The sequence below is a fragment of the Equus asinus genome, chromosome 11 (genome assembly GCF_041296235.1).
Source record: "Equus asinus isolate D_3611 breed Donkey chromosome 11, EquAss-T2T_v2, whole genome shotgun sequence".
Taxonomy (NCBI): domain Eukaryota; kingdom Metazoa; phylum Chordata; class Mammalia; order Perissodactyla; family Equidae; genus Equus; species Equus asinus.
In genome coordinates, this window is record NC_091800.1 from 46,794,885 (window position 1) to 46,814,973 (window position 20,089).

A 20,089-nucleotide genomic window follows, 5' to 3' on the forward strand; every position below is an offset into this window, starting at 1 on the left:
ATTGCTGTGACACTATGAGCAAAGCCACTAACTTTTCCACCTGAATATTGCAAAAATTCTGTAAAGATACGCCCTAATTTTGTACTTCCTCTCCTACTGGATATCCAGAATGATCCTTTTAATATATATTATATCTCAGGTCAAAACTATGCTCCAATGGGCCCACGTCACTAATGGGGTTCAGGGAAGACCACTCTAAAATGTGCTAACTCTGGTATGTAGATTATTTTGAGCTGAAAATAATCAAGGTTCAGAAGGCTCAAAAAGAACTTTTGACTTTCCCCCAAACCGGCTACAAGAATTTAAGATAGAAAGGCCTGTCCAGGAAGGAGCTATCCCCATAGACAACTCTAGTGTAATACTAGGTGTGGTAGACAGGGAGAAACCTGGCAAGGCCCCTTGGATCAAAGTCCTCTCTGGGTCTCATTTGTCTATAGGTGGCCCAACAGACAAATGTTTGTTTACCAAACATTAACTCTTTTCATCTTCCTGTAAATTACCGTCTTTCCCTTTGGAGTCCCAGACCTCTACCTCCTTCTCCTTAGTCCAGAAAGACATGTATGCCTCATTTTACCTGACTGCCTTAGGAATTTTTCATGATTATGTGAATTCCCCAAGTGCATGTATTAAATTTGATTTTCTCCTGTTAACCTGCCTGATGTCATTTTAAATGTTCTACCAGTCATAAGAACCAAGAAGGGAAGAAGGGAAGAATTTTCCCCTCCCCAACAGTTTTGGCATAGTTGGCAGGATACTCACTGGCTGCCAAGATCTTCTCTGGCTGGAAGTATTGTCTTTTCCCTAGGACTGTTGCAGATGAAGAAATCCTGCATCATCTGACAAAGGCCAGCAATAGGTAAGATTTCTTACTGTATCAGCCTCCCAGAATCTCTATCTGTGGGGTCCAGTGGAAGCAAGTGATGAGAATATTTTTCTCTCTCTCTATTCTAAATTTAGATTACCAGTAGAAAATATTTGTGCCAGATAATAGAACCTTTGAATTGGGTATATTCAAAACTTTGTTTTTCTCCTGTTAATTCGGCTCATCTCAGTTTAATTCTTAGACCATCCAGGAGAACTTGTAAGGGTAGAGGAAAATTTATTTCTCCTTTAGCTCAGATAAAAAGTTAACTCTTTTTCATGATGTATAGAGGCTTATACAGTCTCTTCCTCTGTTATCACTGGGGCCTCATTCTCTATTTCTCTCCCTCTAGCCCCCCCTGCACCATACATTCTAGCCTCCTCTTTATGGGTCTAGCTCTTCTATTTCTGAGCTTTTGTACTTGCTATTTTCTTTGCCTGGAGCACCCTATACTTTACTAAATAAATAAATATTTTATTTTTTTATTCTTTTATCCATTCATTTATACTTTGTCTGTTTTCTTTCCTGGATTACATCCCCAACCTTAAGACAGTGCCTGGAACATGAGGCAATTAATAAATATCTGCTGACAAATTAATGACGTAAAGGTCTACCCTATATGAATGTGCTTGATTTTCATAAAGATATTTGGAATTCCTAAAGCCTGCATTTCTGACCAGAGATTCAGGTCATGGAAACGTTTTGTTTTTTGAATTTTGTTGATAATGTGTTGGAATTATTGAAGATAGAAAATCACTTACAATGTTTACTTTGTTTTTAAAACAAAACAAATGCAAATAATCATGATTTTTTAAAAATATGCAATTGACAAGACCCTGATTATTATAGCAGTAATAAAAAATTTGTGAAATTAGATTCCAAATTAATCTACCTGAACAAAGCTGTGAAGAAAAAGATACTATTAGAAAAACATTGTCAATGGAAATTAAAGCATGAACTAGAAAAGTTTTGACTGGAAATTTAAAAGTAAAACAACAGGAAACTGAGAATAGAAGTTGGTCTGATTGTAGGATAACCAGGATCAAATAACACTTAGAGCTAAATACTGACATAAAAAGAGTTATCATTGACTTCATACTTTGTTGTGCTCAGTGATCAAAATGGCCTTAAAGTTCCTCTTAGGTTAACTAAACTTTGGACAGGCTTTTTCCTGACCACAAGTCCCTTTTAAGATGTTAAGAGAACATCTTTTTCCTAGAGCATTTATTTTAGAAAACTGATAATGGTAAATTCTTTCTCTACCCCTTTGAGATATAAACAACTCTACAGCTCAAGAATGTCTTTCTCAGGGACTTGGGAACCATCCTTTGGGAAGCAATCCTCCAGAAAAACAGCACTCTCTCTTCCAGTCTCTGTGGGAGGGTAGGGGCCTAACTTCCATAAACTCCAATTAGCAAACAATGGTGGCCTAATCGCATTGACCAACCTGCCACCTAAAGTGCTCCAGTATTTTTCCACTAGTTTCCCAGCACTTACAATCTCTGTCACCTTTTGTATCAATTCTTTCTCAATCATTTGATGAACTTCAATGAAGAAAAACATAATTCTTCTTTTTTCCCCAAATTCCTCCAGTACATAGTTGCATATTCTAGTTGGGAGTGCCTCTGGTTGTGCTATGTGGGGCACCACCTCAGCCTAATGAGCAGTGCCATGTCCATGCCCAGGATCTGAACCAGCGAAACCCTGGGCCACTGAAACGGAGTGTGTGAACTGAACAGCTTGGCTATGGGTCAGCCCCCAAGAAAAACATAATTCTATTAAAAATTTATTATCCTGGAGCATAGATCACTTGGGAAAGCAAAATAAAGGCTTAATTTTAAAATTTTTTGTTAAACTTGTTTAAAAAATGAGTTGGTTATCTTGCACTACCCAAAGATGACTAAAGTGTTCCTCCCGATTATATACTTAGCCATTTAAGGATTTTTTTTAATGAAAACAATTTGCCATAGTTTTCAATATTGTTTCTAGATTTTGAGACATAATTAAAGACTTTTCCCCTTTTTAATATTATAGAGAGATTTAGTTACATTGCCTCATGTTTTTATAACTTTAAAAAATGATATATATCTGTTCCGTTTGGGATTTATCTTTTGTAAAGAACAGTTACAAATTTTTTACATTATGGCTCTCTAACTATCTCACTACCACTTAATAAAAAGTCCATCCTTTCTCCTCTGACTTTAGTGATTTTTTTAAAGGAACTTTATAAATAGGTACACTAGCTTCATAAAAACATCTGATGACATTTTTATTGGCACAGCACTCAATTTATAAATTAACCTAAGGAGAAGTGCCATCTTTAAGATATTGTGTTTTGGTGTAAGGTCATAATGAGTCTCTTCAATTATTCAGGTCTAATCCAATGTCATTTATTAGTACTTGATAGTTTTGCCATATGAGTTTTGGAGATTCCTTGTCAGGCTTACAACTCAGTATATTATTTCATTTACTCTAATATATTGGATTTTCTCTACCATTGTATCTCCTAGATTTTTGGTTCATTATTACTTTTTTTTTAAGGAAGATTAGCCCTGAACTAACTGCTGCTAATCCTCCTCTTTTTTCTGAGGAAGTGTGGCCCTGAGCTAACATCCGTGCCCAACATCCTCTACTTTATCTGTGGGATGCCTACCACAGCATGGTGTGCCAAGCGGTGCCATGTCCACACCCGGGATCCGAACCAGTGAACCCTGGGCCACTGACACAGAATGTACCCACTTAACCGCTGCCCACTCGGTTCATTATTTTTTTATTGTATATATGGTGGCTACTGATTTTTGTATGTTAAACCTATAACCTGTTATTTTATTAAAGTAGTTATTGTAAAAATTTTGCAATTACTGTTTTTGGATTTTCCAGATTTATATTCATATAAAATGAAAATAGAAAATGGTTTAACTGTGTTATGCTTTTTTTGTTAGCTTGAAGAAGGTTAGCGATGAGCTAAGATCCGTGCCAGTCTTCCTCCACTTTGTATGTGGATCATGATCATAGCATGGCTGACAAGCAGTGTAGGTCCACGCCCAGGGTCTGAACCCATTCACCAGGGCAGCTTAAGACAGAGATACACAATCATATATGCATTGTAGATACAGTCATATAGGGTGTGTACTTGCAGGAAGTAGGCATGAAATAATGGAGAATTCCATTTGTAGGGAAGAAAGGCACTTCCTTTTCTTTATTAGTACAAGAACAATTTGGTTAAGAAAAAGGAGGAACGAGCAGCCGTGCAGCTTGTTTATCACTAATAAGTAGTCGATGGAGAAACATCTCATCTGGAAGGAGGTCTCTGTCTCAATGGTGCAGGCAGATATTGTGGAACTGAATCACCCCCCACATACCTGTCTGTCTGTAGGCCATATCTATAGTCATTGATACCCTAGGATGCTAGGTGAAGACATTGGCATTTGCTGCAGAGCATCAAAAAGGAATACTACGTGAATCCATGAAATAGAACTCCCTAGAGGTCCTCAAATATTGTTCAAAAATAATTTGAAGAGGCCAAAGTGCAAGCATAGCCTCTAAAGGTGAGGTTTAGATGAATATTTTAGTGCTATTTTGACATCATTATTACATAAAGATAGGTATCGTCAAGGGAAACACAAAGTAACACTACATAAGTTAATGGATTTTTTTCATATGGCTCATAGCTGCATAATAATGTGATTTCAAATTATGTTGCCAATGATTTAACTAATTCCACTAGAAAATTACAGTGATTTGTAAATATTTGTATTTTCAAAAGTATTAATTATGAGTATAGATTAAGGTGGCAGAAACAGATTTTACTTTACACTAGCTGCTCAGAATACCAAGGGAAGAGAACTATGGGAACAAATCAGATTTCCCAAAAGTGTACAAATAATGAATCTTTTTGTTAGGTATGTCAAGTTTAATTTAACATTGCTGTTGCAGTGTACTACTCTTCAATGTGTATTTATTTGGGGCCTTGTGTCAGCTACCTGGATAAACTCCAACGCCCGCTGAGCTAAAATCTGGCTTGCCTAAGGAATGATTCTAGTGTATTCGAATTTGACATACAACATAAACATCCTTCTCAATAGACTTAAACTGTTGAGAACTATTTGAATGATGAACTTTTGTTCAGTTTCTAAGAAGTAATCATGTGCTTTACTTGGGGCCTATTATACTGTTTCAAGTTTCTCCTTCCTCTTCACTGAAGCTCCTTCCTCTCCATTGAATATCATTCGATTCACTCTATAGAAATGACAAACAACGCTTGAAACAGCTGGAGCTGTACTACCTGATAAAGTACCCGGCATCTTCACAAGTTGATTTATTTCTTCTGTATATATTTGACACTTTTTTCCATACAATTAAAGGGAAAAAAATTTCCTGCATTTGGTACAAGTAAACATCATGAACATATAGTAACTAATAAACTGAATTAATTCCCCAAAATAGCTGGGGGTGTTTATATATCTTGCATGCTATCACAATGTAAATACAAATAAGTAATAAGTGATCAATAATCCAACTTATTGACGCTGAAATTCTTTTAACATTGAAGTATTCATAATAGCTTAATTCTAAAACTTTTCTATCTTAAAATTCCTTGAGGCAGTTTTGGAAAAAGAAAATGGAACTTGTTGCAGGAAATAATATTTCAAATTATACATTCATCTGTCTATGATGTGATAATAATCTTCTCACAAACAAACAAGACTTGGCTCAAACCTTGAAATCTACATACATTCTGTTCCAGTTCAGGTAGAAAAATATGGATTGGGAGAAATATTTAACATTTTTAAAATGTATTTTTCCTTCTGTTTTCACTGTGTCTCATTGTTTTAAAGATTCTCAATTCTGGCTCAGTGTAGTGCTAGTCATAGAGTTCTTGAGATTCCCAAACATAGTATATTCCAGGTTACTCCAAAGCCTTCACACAATATGAAAAATGCCAGCACACTGTTTCTGGGAAAAACACTGAAGCTGGTCTAACATTGGAGCAGCAAGATGTTATTCACCCAGCTTCCTTTTAGAATGTCAAAGAAGCAATGATTTAGAGAGATGATTCTTTGCCTTAAAATATATGCCATAACCAATATACCTACTATTCAAAATATTAGAATTCTCAAACTTTAACAATCATACGTTGAGTTTTACAAACTAGGACATACTTTGTAAGTAATGATTTTCATAGTGTGATATTATGGACAATGGGAACCACTCAATGTCAAATATTTCCTTCATTTTATTGAAAGTATAGCAAAAGTGAGATCATTGTATTAAATATTTATACAAGTGATTTCTCAGTTTTAGTAAATTCCAGATAGACTAGACACTACAACAGCGCTGAATGCTAAGGGATAGAAAAGATGTGCATAAAAACAGGATAAACAATAAAACCATTAAAGGTAAACTATTGAAAACATATTTTTACTTCTTTTATGATTAGGACTAGACTGAAGTGCATTCAAATAATAGATATTGTCAACAGGTATGCATATAAAAAGGGGTGTATTTATGCTAGTTTATACTTTACAGCATATTCTTACAAAAATATTGAATCAACTATTTTAAGCCACAGTATTATGAGAAAATTAAGGTTCAGTATTTTGCCTAGCAAAATTATGATATGATAAACACTTATGCATTTGGTGCCCTGGATTCTGAAATAACTTTATTTCCTGCTGTGAAAGTGAGAAAATGTAGTTGCTGATATCAGGTTTCAGGCTCACATTTTATATTGATTTGTCAGAATGAGAAGCTGTAACTACAGGCCTGGGAGACCACACTGCTCTGCCCTTCTGGCTTCAAATAAACCCCAAGACGAGGAGTAAATGGTAATATGAAAAAGCAAAAGACTCAGGGATTATTATATGGGACATTTGCTAGATCTTCTCTAGTCTTAGACACATGACTATCTTTGGAATATTTAAGAACTAAGAAAATATGTAAATGAATTTGAATTTATGGAATGTATTATTCAACATTAGATTTTCTGATACTAGGAATGAAAGTCTACAACAAACAAAACTTTTCTCCCTGCTATGCCTCGTGCCTTGAAAAATGTAATTTCCTGAATAAGTGAAGATTTAATTTGGCCTTTTTACTTTATAAATGTAATTCACTTAATAAAATTTTGCTGGGTTGAAACGGCATGAAGGAGATAGAGCAAAGATGTATGAATGTCTTAAATAAATCTATTTTCTTGATGCTGCATTATGAAACATTTTTCAAGTCATAAAGCTAATCTGTATACCCCCAAAACTGCATAAAATATAAGGATAATGGATTATTCAATGGTTATTTCATTACCCTAATGACCTCAATAAATCAATAACATGCCTCCAAATATTCCCCTTCCTCCAAGAAATATTGCAACACACAATGAAAAAAGCATTTCTCTTAATTTATATAACACTATTATGTTTCCTATATTATTACAAATAAACTTTGTGTAGTCAACGACAGTGATTATCAAGGAGGAATTTTATACAACAACAAGAAACCATGGATAGAAAAGTCTTACAAATAGATTTATTGAATAAAAGTGTCTGATATGATGGATTAGGGCTTCCATACCAATGTTTCCTGATCTTTAGTGAAAGAACAGAAAAAAGGAACCAAAGTGGAAACTTCACAATTCACTACACATTGACAGAACCGTCTGCTGAGTATAAAGTGGCGAGGCAGAGAGGCTGTGCCTGGTACCTCATGAAAGTGAAACATTTACAGAGGTTACAACGGAATTGTATGCTTTGTTAAATATCCTGTATTAAAAGAGATACAGCCTAAGGCTTCCATAAGTGAACAATATAGGGAATGTTGTAAATTGTTACCCTTTTAAAATATCTTTCTCCAGATAGTTAATAAGACCCTTAATTTGGACTTCTGATGAATTTTCTATTTTTAAAACAAAATAGTACTAATTACTTTGTGCTAATATGCAGGGAACTAAATCTGCTAATCTGTAACCTCTGTTAATGAATGTACTACTACAAATACAAAATCAAAGTAATTAGCCAAACTTGCTCTAAATAGCTTTAATAGAACCATAAATTGCTGTAAGTTTGCCTTTAGACCAGTAAAATACTTGGACACCTGCATTTAACTCAGTTCTACTTCAGGATGTTAAGTACTGATTATATGGGGAGAAAAAAGCAAAGCATAGTAGCAAAGCAAGCAACAAACAAACAAAAAGCCTTCTCTCTGATGATGGGGTTGTTACAGAAGCAAACTAGAAAAAAGAACAGTAAATCTTAGCTAAGCGTCCAGATCAAAGTGAGTGCCATAAAGAGTTCTCATTCTGAGGAAAAGATCTATGCAGCCCGCTCCCAACTCCCGCTTCTTTCACTCACAAGGGTCAAATCACATTTCAAAATTTAGATGTCACCTCTTCAAAACGCCTGTACTAACCACAGTCCTTCTGCCAGTCTAAGTGAGTGTCTGCCTCTGTGAACTCCGAACAATGTTGTACCCCTCTGAAGCCACATACCAGCTAGGATGGTCACTGGGGGTTTGCCTGATACCAGCCTATGAATGCCTCAGGTGGTGACTGTCTTTGCTCTCTGGAGTCTGAAAACCTACCCTACTGGTTCTCTCTACAGGTTTATTAAATGAAGGAATTGTTAGCCCGTCTCTCTCCATGTGTCCTTTTAGTTAAGGTTGTTTTGTTTTCCTTTTTGTTTTCTTTTTCCTTTTCCCAAAGCAGAATAAGATATTCTCTCCTTTGGTTGGATAATTATTATTTTAAAATATGGTCTTTTTTGTGTATTTAGAGCTAATTTCAAATTGACGCTATTTTGCACTGAAAGCTTTCTAAAGGCATATGAGAAAGTCAAGGAGATCTCATTAGACTTGCATTTTGCTATTAAGAATTGATTTGTAAGCCCACTAATTGGGAAAAAATAGTCACAAGTTATTTATCCGACAAAGTGTTAATCTCCGTAATATACAAAGAACTCACACAACTCAACAATAAAAAATCAAACAACCCAATTACAAAATGGGCAGGGGACATGAACAGACATTTCTCCAAAGAAGATATACGGATGGCCAATAGACACATGAAAAGATGCTCATCATCACTAATCATCAGGGAAATGCAAATCAAAACTACACTAAGATATCACCTTACACCTGTTAGAATGGCAAAAATATCCAAAACCAAAAGTGACAAATGTTGGAGAGGCTGTGGAGAAAAGGGAACACTCATACACTGTTGGTGTGAATGCAAACTGGTGCAGCCACTATGGAAAACAGTATGGAGATTCCTCAAAAAGTTAAGAATAGAAATACCTTATGACCCAGCCATCCCACTACTGGATATCCATCCTAAGAACCTGAAATCAGCAATTCCAAAAGTTCCATGCACCCCTATGTTCATCGCAGCATTATTCACAATAGCCAAGTCATGGAACCAACCTAAGTGCCCAGCAACTGATGATTGGATAAAGAAGATGTGGTATATATATGCAATGGAATACTACTCAGCCATAAAAAAGGACAAAGTCGTCCCATTCACAACAACATGGATAGACCTTGAGAGTATTATGTTGAGTGAAATAAGCCAGACAGACAAAGACGAACTCTGTATGACTCCACTCATAGGTGGTAGTTAACATATGGACAAAGAGAACTGATCAGTGGTTACAAGGGGAAAGGGGGGTGAGGGAAGGGCACTAGGGGTGAAGTGGTGTACCTACAACATGACCAATAATGATGTACAACTGTAATTTCACAAGGATGTTAACTTTCATAACCTTAATTAAAAAAATGGAAAAAAAAGAATTGATTTGTGAGATGCTCTCTATAACAATGTTTTGCATAGGTATATGTTTTATAGCATGTTTCCTTTTTGAAAAACTACAAAATACATGTAGTGCTAAATATTCTGGTATTACCTACAGTTAAGAAAATTGATTACTTTGTGTAGCCATACATTTCCCAAGCTAATATGAACTCTGAACCATTTATTTTGTATAATTTCTATTAACAACTTGGAGGCCTCAAATTTTGTGAAACGTACTCTGAAAAAATGTTACTTTACTATGGTCAAAACAAAATTTGTGTTAATACCTGTTGATGTAAGCTTTAAAGTTATAGAAGCAATTCCATAAGTCCAATATCTTAATAAGAGTTATCCCTTAGTGAGAGAATAGAGCAACCAGAAGGAAAATAAGTCATCCAATAGGTAATTAGGTAAAGTTCCGACAAAATATACACAATATTTTCCAGATTGAAAGAGGTCATCGCTGTCACAGCACAATTGTTTAAAATAAATTTACAAGAAGGTACATCATTGGGTACCAGAATAGTGGGGTAAAACAAAATTCTGCAAGTTTCTGGTAAGAAAAAAATGATCATAACAAATATTTTAACATAAAAAATCAGAGTGTCATCAATCTTTTTATTAGGCTCAGTGGAAGCTAAGACATTGGAGTATTCCCCAAAAAATTCTGAAAGAAAATTTTTTCCACATAAAATTTTTTACCCAGCCTTTCTATCAATTCAGTGTGATAGTGAAATAAATGCACTTTTACATATCAAAAGTCTCAAAATTTGCTGTACCACCATGTCTTAGTTTGTTCTGGTTGCCATAATGAAATACCACAGACTGGCTAGTTTAAACAATGGAAATTTCTCTCTCACTGTTCTGGAAGATCTCACCCATCATGGAAGTCCAAGATGAGTGTGTGAGCAGGGTCAGTGTCTGGCTAGAACTCTTTCTTTGGATTGCAGACAGCTGCCTTCTCGCTGTGTTCTCATATGGCCTTTCATCTGTGCTCTCCTGGAGAGAGAAACATCTTTCTCTTCCTCTTTTTAAAAGGCCAATAATCCCATCATGAGGGCTACACCTTTATGACCTAATCCAACCCTAATTATCTCCTTTAGTTCTCATCTTCAAATACATCATATTGGGAGTTTGGGCTTCAGCATATGAACTTGGCAGGGATTGGGGGACACACAAACATTCCATCCGTAACATACCCCTCCTTTATTTTCATTAGGTTATTGGAAAAGTCACTGAAACAAAATGAGAATTATCAAGCATGAACCCCATCTTTTTCATATGTCTGTTAACTTCAGTTGTCACTAAATAATTGATCCCATTTGACATCCCACTACACCCTAGACTTAACGTATTTATTCCTGAAAGTTGCTTGAAAACACAATAGGCCAGGCCTACCACAGAAGAATAATTGACTTTAGGCTGTTTGGGAAGTGTTTGTGAGGTTCTATGTTACAACATTTGTTCATTGATTAAATTTTTCACTCTGTAAACATTTGATATTTAGGATCTTCTTGGTGCTGTATGTAGTGAGTGGTGTATACCTACATGTCTTCACAGTTTGAAAATTCATCAGCAATTGTAAAAGATACGATTTTTCCCTCCTTTGCTATTTTCCAATGTGCTCCCATTAAGGAGAAAGCATAAGGGTTTTAATAAATGGAACAACATACCTGACATTTTTTTGTCAAATGAATGTCAGAGCATGGAAGAAGACCTTCTCTTAAAGTGGGTAAATGAAAATAGAATTGTGATTCCTTCCATGTGTTTTATTTAAATACTTTTATTTTCTCTTGTCTTATATCCTGTGCTTCCAACTCTGTTTTTGTTGTAACAAATTGTGGCCGTATATTTATGCAAATGTTATGGGTAAAGGGGAGTAAACATGTAAGGAAACATAAAGAAAGAGGAGTGGAAAGGGTGCAAGAAGCAGACCAGGAAAGATCTTTTGCTGTAAGGGTGCAAGGCTAAGAAACTTCTCTTGGGTCGGATATCAGAATGCCATGTAGAGAATTGATTGTAAGCAGTTTGTCCTCTCCATAGACGAGCCCTAAATACGGCATGAAGTTTAGGCCTGAGCCATGGAAGACACAGTATACCCCTTTCCATTCCGCTCTCTATTTAAAGATACTGTGATAACAAGTTAAATAGATATTTACATTCAAATCAATATGATTGCTTACTCTCAGTAAAGCCATTTGTTAAGCACACAAGACTGTTACACCGATTCAAAACCCAGCTATCCCACTCACTAGCTGTGTTATAGCAGCCAAGCTATTTAAACTCCATAAGCCACAGTTTCCTCACTTGTACAAAGTAATAATAGTAGCAGCTATTTAATAGGGAGGTATGCAGAACAATTTAGCACTGTGCTTGACACATAGTAAGTATGCAAATATTGATTTATTAAGAAATAATATGTATAATGACCAAAATGGTGTGTATATAAATAAGGTTCAGTACACTAGATAGCCAATACTTATAATTTAGATAAGAATGTGTAAATTGTCGTATAATTTTGATATTTCCAACAATATGTCTACTATGGAAATAACAGTCATATTTAGCTTTCTGGTTTTTTTAAACAAACAAGTAAATAACTTCATTTTCCTTTCTTCTTAATGGAATAATACCTTAAATTTTCTTATATTGTTTTAGTGTTATCATGTTCTTTTATTAATACTATAAAAAGCAAAGACTTTTCATTGGTGTTCTGAAAGCATATTACGTTTAAGCAGAAAATACTCTAAAGTTTGTTATACAACATTGCAATTGACATTGAAAACATTCTTTTATACTTAAAACAGATGGACAACTGATTCTTTTGTATATTTCCAAGTGCTAAGCGTAATTTTGGGCTACAAAAACTCTCTCCTGACTCTGAAATGCTACTAGAGATAACTATGCAAATATTAATGCAAATGAAGATATGCTCTTGAACGTGTCAGGCTGCTAGAATACTTGAATACACGCAGAACTCCCTAATCAACTTATTTTATCTTAAGCCACAATAGAGATTAGTACCTCGAGTTACCTTGATCTTTCATGTCACTAAAAACTTGAAAAGATTTGTGGATAGCGATATTATTGAAATTGAGCCTTAATTGGAACTTAATCTTCATAATTATGCATAATTCCCGTGTTTATTACTCCTACAGTGAGGACATTTTTCTTTAGCTCCCAGGAAGTGTGTGTTAAAGCATTACAAACAGCATTAGATAATATGATTGCATACACTTCACTGACTTTATTTGGTTATACAGTATAGTTATTCGAAGAGAGACACAAAGAACTTACAGTACAATGGGCTCTGACTTTGCTAAGTAAGTTCAATAAAATCAAAAATAATTTCAAAAATATTATCTTTTAAATATATTCATGGAATGGACGGAATTAAGTTAGATTAAAACTGTGTAATATATTGACTTCTGTAAATCTCAGTTCTGCAATGATCAGTAATACAGGTGTTTTGGGAATAAGGGATCAAGCAGTACTTAATTACACTTTTATAAATCAAATAAAATTATTTAGGATATTAATTTCCTTGGAATATCTCAAGTACAAGCAGTATGAATGATTAATTTTGAAAGTGCTGACAATTTACGATGACAGTGATGGCTCATCATTGACATACTAATTTAAAGTGGTCAATAGGTGCTTATGTACCTTTTTCTTGTTTTCGCTAGGTCAGTCATTCTTTTCATTATGATTTCAGATCTTGTTATCAGTAGCTAGGATGTACTAAATATCCTAGGGTACCTTAGGACTAGGGATAAATCTAAGCATTTCAGATAAAAATTTAAATGGAAGAACGCGAAGAGAGGGAGTTCTTAAATGGTCCGTGGATAGGCAACTCAAAGATTGCTAAAGTCTCAAATGAGCAAAGAAATCACTGCATCTCCTTTTTGGCATTTTATCAAATAGCCAGGACAGGGCAGACTTACTTTCTGTCTCGATTTTCAAAATATATAGCTTGTCTAAATTTGAAATAGAATCCTCAAAAGTATTGTGGCTTATAATCTTAAATGAATTTGGGAACATATAAAATGTTACGTGTTAGTTCCTTGGTTTCTTTCTTCTGTTAGGTACATTTTTTAAAGAGAAATCCTAGTTTTATAAATATGTGCTTTAGCTGGTCTTGATGTTGAATGATGATATTCTTTTTTATTGTAAATGTGGCACACAACCTTTTTTTTACGGTAGTGTTTGAACTCACCTACTATATCAGTAATTTTTAGTCAGGCCTCAATAAATAAAATCTCAGGATCTTTTCAAATAATACTGAAATACTGACGCCATGTATTTTCTTATAAGATTCTGATTTGATCATTTGGTTGTGGGAATTACTTTCCAGGTCATTCTAATATGAACTTATGGTTATGAATCATTCCAATAGACTATAAGCTTGATATGAACAGGAACTCTTTTATTCATCCAGCAGGACACCAGAACATAGACTAGAGACTGTAATAACAAACGTATTTTATTGTATGTATAGAATACAATATTACAATACAACTTCTAAGTTCTGAGAAAATATGTTAGTAAATAGCTTTTTGAGGAAGCCAATGAATCTGGGGTTAGTTCTACATTTAAAAGCACACTAGCTTGACCTTTAGTTGAGAAAAAATGAAGGTGCAATTATTTCATCAGATGCTTATAGAGAAATCAGTTTTGTTTCTGGTGATTTTGGAAGGAACTAGAATTCAAAGTATCTGGACTATTTTTACTTGTTTTATAGACATCACAGATAATTCACTCTTATCAGCTCCAAAATTTTGGGAAAAGTCATGTGATGTTTGAAATAAAAATAGCAATAGTTAAAATACATTGTATACTAGGCAATATACTAATCACTACTCAAATTGTATTTAATTTAATTCTGGCCCAAATTCTAAAACTTAGGCAATTTTACTGAAGAAGAAACTAAGTTCTAGATACAGGCTATAATTTTTCTGAGCTTGCATATTGGCAAGCAATAGAATTAAAATTCAAAACAGGATCAGTCTGAGCTCTTAACAGTAATAACAAATTGCCTTGTGCTCTTGCTGATGCATTTATAAGGCCTTCTCCAATAGAGAAGATAGTCGCGTTTTCCTGCAAATCTGTAAATTGTGGTATTTTTAGAAACATAGCTAGAAGCAATTCCGTCCAGAGTCGTACAAACTCTTCCAAGACCTTCGTCTGCGGTGCTTGTGAAAACATTGGATGTTTGCAGTTGACCACGAGGGCCTAAATGTTCCCTCAGCCTGACCAAAGTTTAGAAGACAGGCTTCGTCCTGATGCTAGCTTGCTGATCTTCCTTTTCTTTAGAAAACTTGTCATTGTTAATTCTTTCTCTGCCTCTCAGAGATAGAAGTCTTTTAAAAAGTTTCTTGCCAGTTGGCAACCGAGAAATGTGTTTCTCAAGGACCTAGGAGCCATCTCTTTGAAATGTAATCATGAAGGAAGATAGTGCCCCTGTCTCCCAGTTTTTGTGGGAGGGCCGAAGCCTAATATTGACAGGAGCTTTACTCCACGTGGTAAAACTACCTTTTGTCACAACGATATGAGAAAGGTTTTTTCTTTGGGCAGAGTCAATTAGCAAACAAAGATGGCCTACGATCCCCCTACCTCAACTCTTAAAAACTTTTGAGGCTTTTGTTTCAAAGCAACAGCCTTGAATAAAGTTTCCTTGGTTATTTAAATTTGTCCAGTACAATTTTTGCTTCGATACTGTTTTCATATCAGTTAACTTCTATATATTATATATATGTGATGTTTGCCTTGACTAAGAAAATAGCAGAAATAAAAAACACTTTTTCATTTCTGCATGTATTCCTCCTGTGGCCTTTCCCTACTTTGACTTGCATTCTAGTAAAATTATTTACATAAGACATCACCTGAATTATGATTAGTAACAACAATAATCACAATAATAATCATATTTTAAGAATTAAATTTCAATCGATAAAATCACATTTTATTTTCATTATACTAGACTAGGACTGAGCAACCTAGAATTATGTCTTAGCTTTGAGAACATTTTTAAGCTTTATTACATCTAATTACTTTACTAAACTTGGCAATTTGGGGGAAATTTTGCATGTATTTTATGTATAGAATCTAGAAATGATTTCCATTTATCAAATGTGTGAAATTATAAGACTTAAAGACAAGAATTAACTGCAAGAATATATAAATAAAAAACAATTTACTAAGACATACATACCCCAAATAGAACCGTTTCTGCTTTTCTTCCATTACATCTTCCTCACTAATAGCATTAAGGTTGGATATGTGCTTATATTAGGAGTAGCATTCCACTTTCTCTCCATTAGATTCCTGAAGTACATATGCCTCAAGATGCGTATGAAAAGCCAAAGAAAATTAACACTTATTTTGATCATGCTTGCACCACTGTCCTTCTAGACATTTTTGACCACTTTGGTTAAAAATGTTCTAAACAAATAGGATTTTTCCTCCTCACGTGCCTCAAATTTAAGAAGTACTCCAGTTTTTGTCTTTACCCCTTTCTCAGGTCTTTCCTCCATATGGGACGTGCTATCGAATGTCAAGCGATTGGGAGGAAGAAGACTGCTAACAGGCCCCACCTACATCCTCTCCGATTGAAGTACAGAACAGAAAAGAGGAATGCTTTTTTCTACGATCTCAGTATTGGCGTCATTGCACATCAATGGTTCTGAATATTGGTCACCAGGTTGTGTGCCACTCTGAATGGCTAGACTTAAGTCATATACCTAGGTGTGGACCCAGGTGTGGCTAACTAGATGTGAAATACATCAACTGTGATTTGAGGAGGGATAATTGCCAAGAGAAAATTTTGCCATATTTGCCCAGAACAGGACGAATTCTCTTAATAATTAATTAAATAAAGAGCAGCTCATCCATATTATACAGAGGCTTACAAATGAGTTAGACAATTATTTGAATGAAAAAGTAAATTGTAGGGGCCGCCCCGGTGGTGCAGCAGTGAAGTTCACATGTTCTACTTCTCGGTCGCCTGGGGTTCACTGGTTCATATTCCAGGTGCGGACATGGCACTGCTTGGCAAAAGCCATGCTGTGGTAGGCATCCCACATATAAAGTAGAGGAAGATGGGCATGGATGTTAGCTCAGGGCCAGTCTTCCTCAGCAAAAAGAGGAGTATTGGTAGTAGTTAACTCAGGGCTAATCTTCCTCAAAAGAAAAAAAAGAAAAGAAAAAGTAAATTCTAGAACAATAGTTGCATTATCATTCTATACACACTTAAAAAATACTTATGTGTAGAGGTGTGGATGTATGTGTGCACTGCAATGAGCATGGTGTTTCTATCTATGAAGGTGATGTGATGCTCGGGTAATGGTCAATGGGAGCATTAAGTTTACTTTTATTTTAAGGATCAGTTTATTGAAATAATTCATTTAATACCTTAATATAGCCCATTAAAGTAGCAACCAAAAGTATAAAATTATTTTTTAAATATGCCAGAATATACATTAGAAAGCAATGACATTTTAACCAGAATATACAAAAGAAGACATGGATCAATAAATACAGGGCGTATTTGTGGTTTAATGAGTTTATATTGTAAAGTTGACATTTCTATCTAAACTGGTCTATAAACTCCATCACTTTCAGTTGAAATTGCAATGTTTTTTAGTTATTTCTAAATTTTATCTTAAGGAAAGCTGTTAAGAAAGTAACTTAATTTTCGTAAGAGAAAGAGGGAAGGAGAGAGAAAAAGAAAGAAGAAAATTTGAAAATGATGACTGACTTGCACATATAGGTATCAAGATTCATTATACTTAAAATAATGAAAATCGAACATAAATGACGTATCAATAAACAGATCAATGGAATGAAACCAAGAATGGAGAAATCTATAGATGGGATTTTAGATTTGATAAAGGAGACCTTTTAAATCTTTGGTAGAATGACAATTCAAACAAATGTGTTAAAGGAATGGAAAGTCTATTGAAATATTTACCTAACTTTAGAGCTCTTCTTAAACTGTACAAAAAAATTCAAATAATAATAAAAATATAAATATGAAAAGAATATTTGACGTTTATTGGGGGATCACTATGCACTCTGGAGGCATTCTTCAAAGTTCCCTCTATATATTTGCTGATTTATTCTTCATAACAATTTATGAAACTGCTGTTACTCTCCTTTATGGATAAAGAAGCTGAGGAGTAGAGAGGTTAAATAACTTGAGTGAAACTACATGACTAGTAAGTGGTGGAGCCGATATTCAGACTCAGGAAATCTGACATCAATGCCTGACCTCAGATTCTACGTAAAACATCATACTTAAAAATGCATAAAAAATATTACTTTTTGTAAATTGGGTATGGGGTAAACAGCTTCTATGGAATGAAATGTAAATCCTTAAGATAAGACTCTAAAATGTTTGAATGTATTAAAATTTAACAAATTTGTTTGGTAAAATAAATGCCATAAAGTTAGAAGATCATGTTAGGAAGGAAGAAAGTATTTGCAACATAAATGAGAGAAAATATATTTTAAAAATATATTATATTTCTTTATATTTTTATTTAACATATAATTAAAAAATATTTCAAAATGGGAAAAAACACATACGAGAAATTGAAATATTACCCCAAAGGATTCCATATTGGAGCATTCACTAACTTATGTGCTCAAAAATACCTCTTGGGGCTGGCCTGGTGGTGTAGTGGTTAAGTTCTCGTGCTCTGCTCTGGTTCCCTCAAGTTTGCAGGTTCAGGTCCCAGATGTGGACCTACATACCGCTCATCAATCCACGCTCTGGTGGCATCCCAAATATAAAATAGAGGAAGATTGGCACAGATGTTAGCTCAGCAACAGTCTTCCTTGAGCATAAAGAGGAAGATTGGCAACAGATGTTAACTAAGGGCCAATCTTTCTCACACACACACACAAAATACCTCTTGAGGGACTGTTGTGTGAATGTAATGATGGGCAAGCAAACGCACAGCTTTTATCATTGGAAATATTCTAGTGTACTGATCCATTACAGAGAAACACAGTGGGAAACATATTTGGCTTAAGTACAGATGGGCACCTCTTGTGGATTTGTCCTTGTACACTCTCTAAATGGCTTTTAAAAAATGATTTACACTATAAGGAAATGTTTCTAACAAGAGTATACAGCATATAAGTTTGTTAAAAAACAAAATTAAACTGAATAGGGATGGGGCCGGCTCCATGGCTGAGTGGTTAAGTTCGCGCACTCTGCTGTGGCGGCCCAGGGTTCGGATCCTGGGCGCGGACATGGCAGTGCTCGTCAGGCCACGTTGAGGCGGCATCCCACGTCCCACAACTAGAAGAACCTGCAACTAAGATATACAACTGTGTACGGGGGGGGGTTGGGGAGATAAAGCAGAAAAAAAGAAAAAAAACTTAAACTAAGTAAATTTTAAATATCTTATTGGCCTTATGCAATGACATATAATTCAGGCAGTATCCAATCTAGCAAATAGTAAGAAGCTCCAAGGAGTCGTACAAAGTCAAAGACCTTTACATGTAGAAGGGAGCAGGACCAAGGAAGTTATATGAGGCAAAAAAGCGAGTTGGTTATTGTAAGGTCACTTTCCTTTAGGGGATGGCAGGGGTCTATCAGGTCGATTACCTAACTCGTGATGATCAGGCAATTCTTGACTGACTGGTTTATGATTCCGTTTCTGGGAGAACCGAAACTGTTCTTAAGTCTCAGTTTGGTCATGTGGGGCTTAGCATGCATGACTCCATTTTGGGGCCTGTTGTCTTGTTTTTAATAGGTTACCTATTCTAAATTACTACAAGTTTTCTCATTTAATTCATGCATTATTTACATTCAGAATTCTTGTTCTCATTTATTGCTTCAATAGAATCAAGAATAAGGATATCATAGAAACTGTAGTGGAATGTTTTCTTCCTCTAGACTCTTCTCTCATACTTTATGTTAGTCTGGACACAGACATTCTCCAAACTGAAAAGAATGAGGACAATTAAAAAACAAAAGCAAAACCTTTTGAAGAAAATATAATACCCCCTACCAAGCTAAAGAATTGTCCAGTTATCTTTAAATTTAATGGGGTGCTGAATTGTAGTGGAAAGAAAATGGATCTCAATGTTATTAGACATGCTTCAGAATGTTTGTCCTTGACATTATTACATAAAATAACAATGCAGAAATCTAAAGTACATTTATGATCAGCAAATAAAAATTGTTGCCAGAGATTGAAATGCCCTGAGGAGGACTGTTCGACCTTCTCTCCTAACTGAAGCATATCAGTAAACAGCAAGGGTAAATTAAGATAAACAGTATTGTGAAGGAAACTAAGGCATGTGAATTTAAAGGTACCTCTTTCCAGAGAAGTCTGTGCCAGTAATATTAAGATATAATAAGTTAAATGCTATTGTTTTGAAAACAACTATGATTTCAGTAGGTTTTCAAAATTCTCTGGCCATTTATGTCTAGC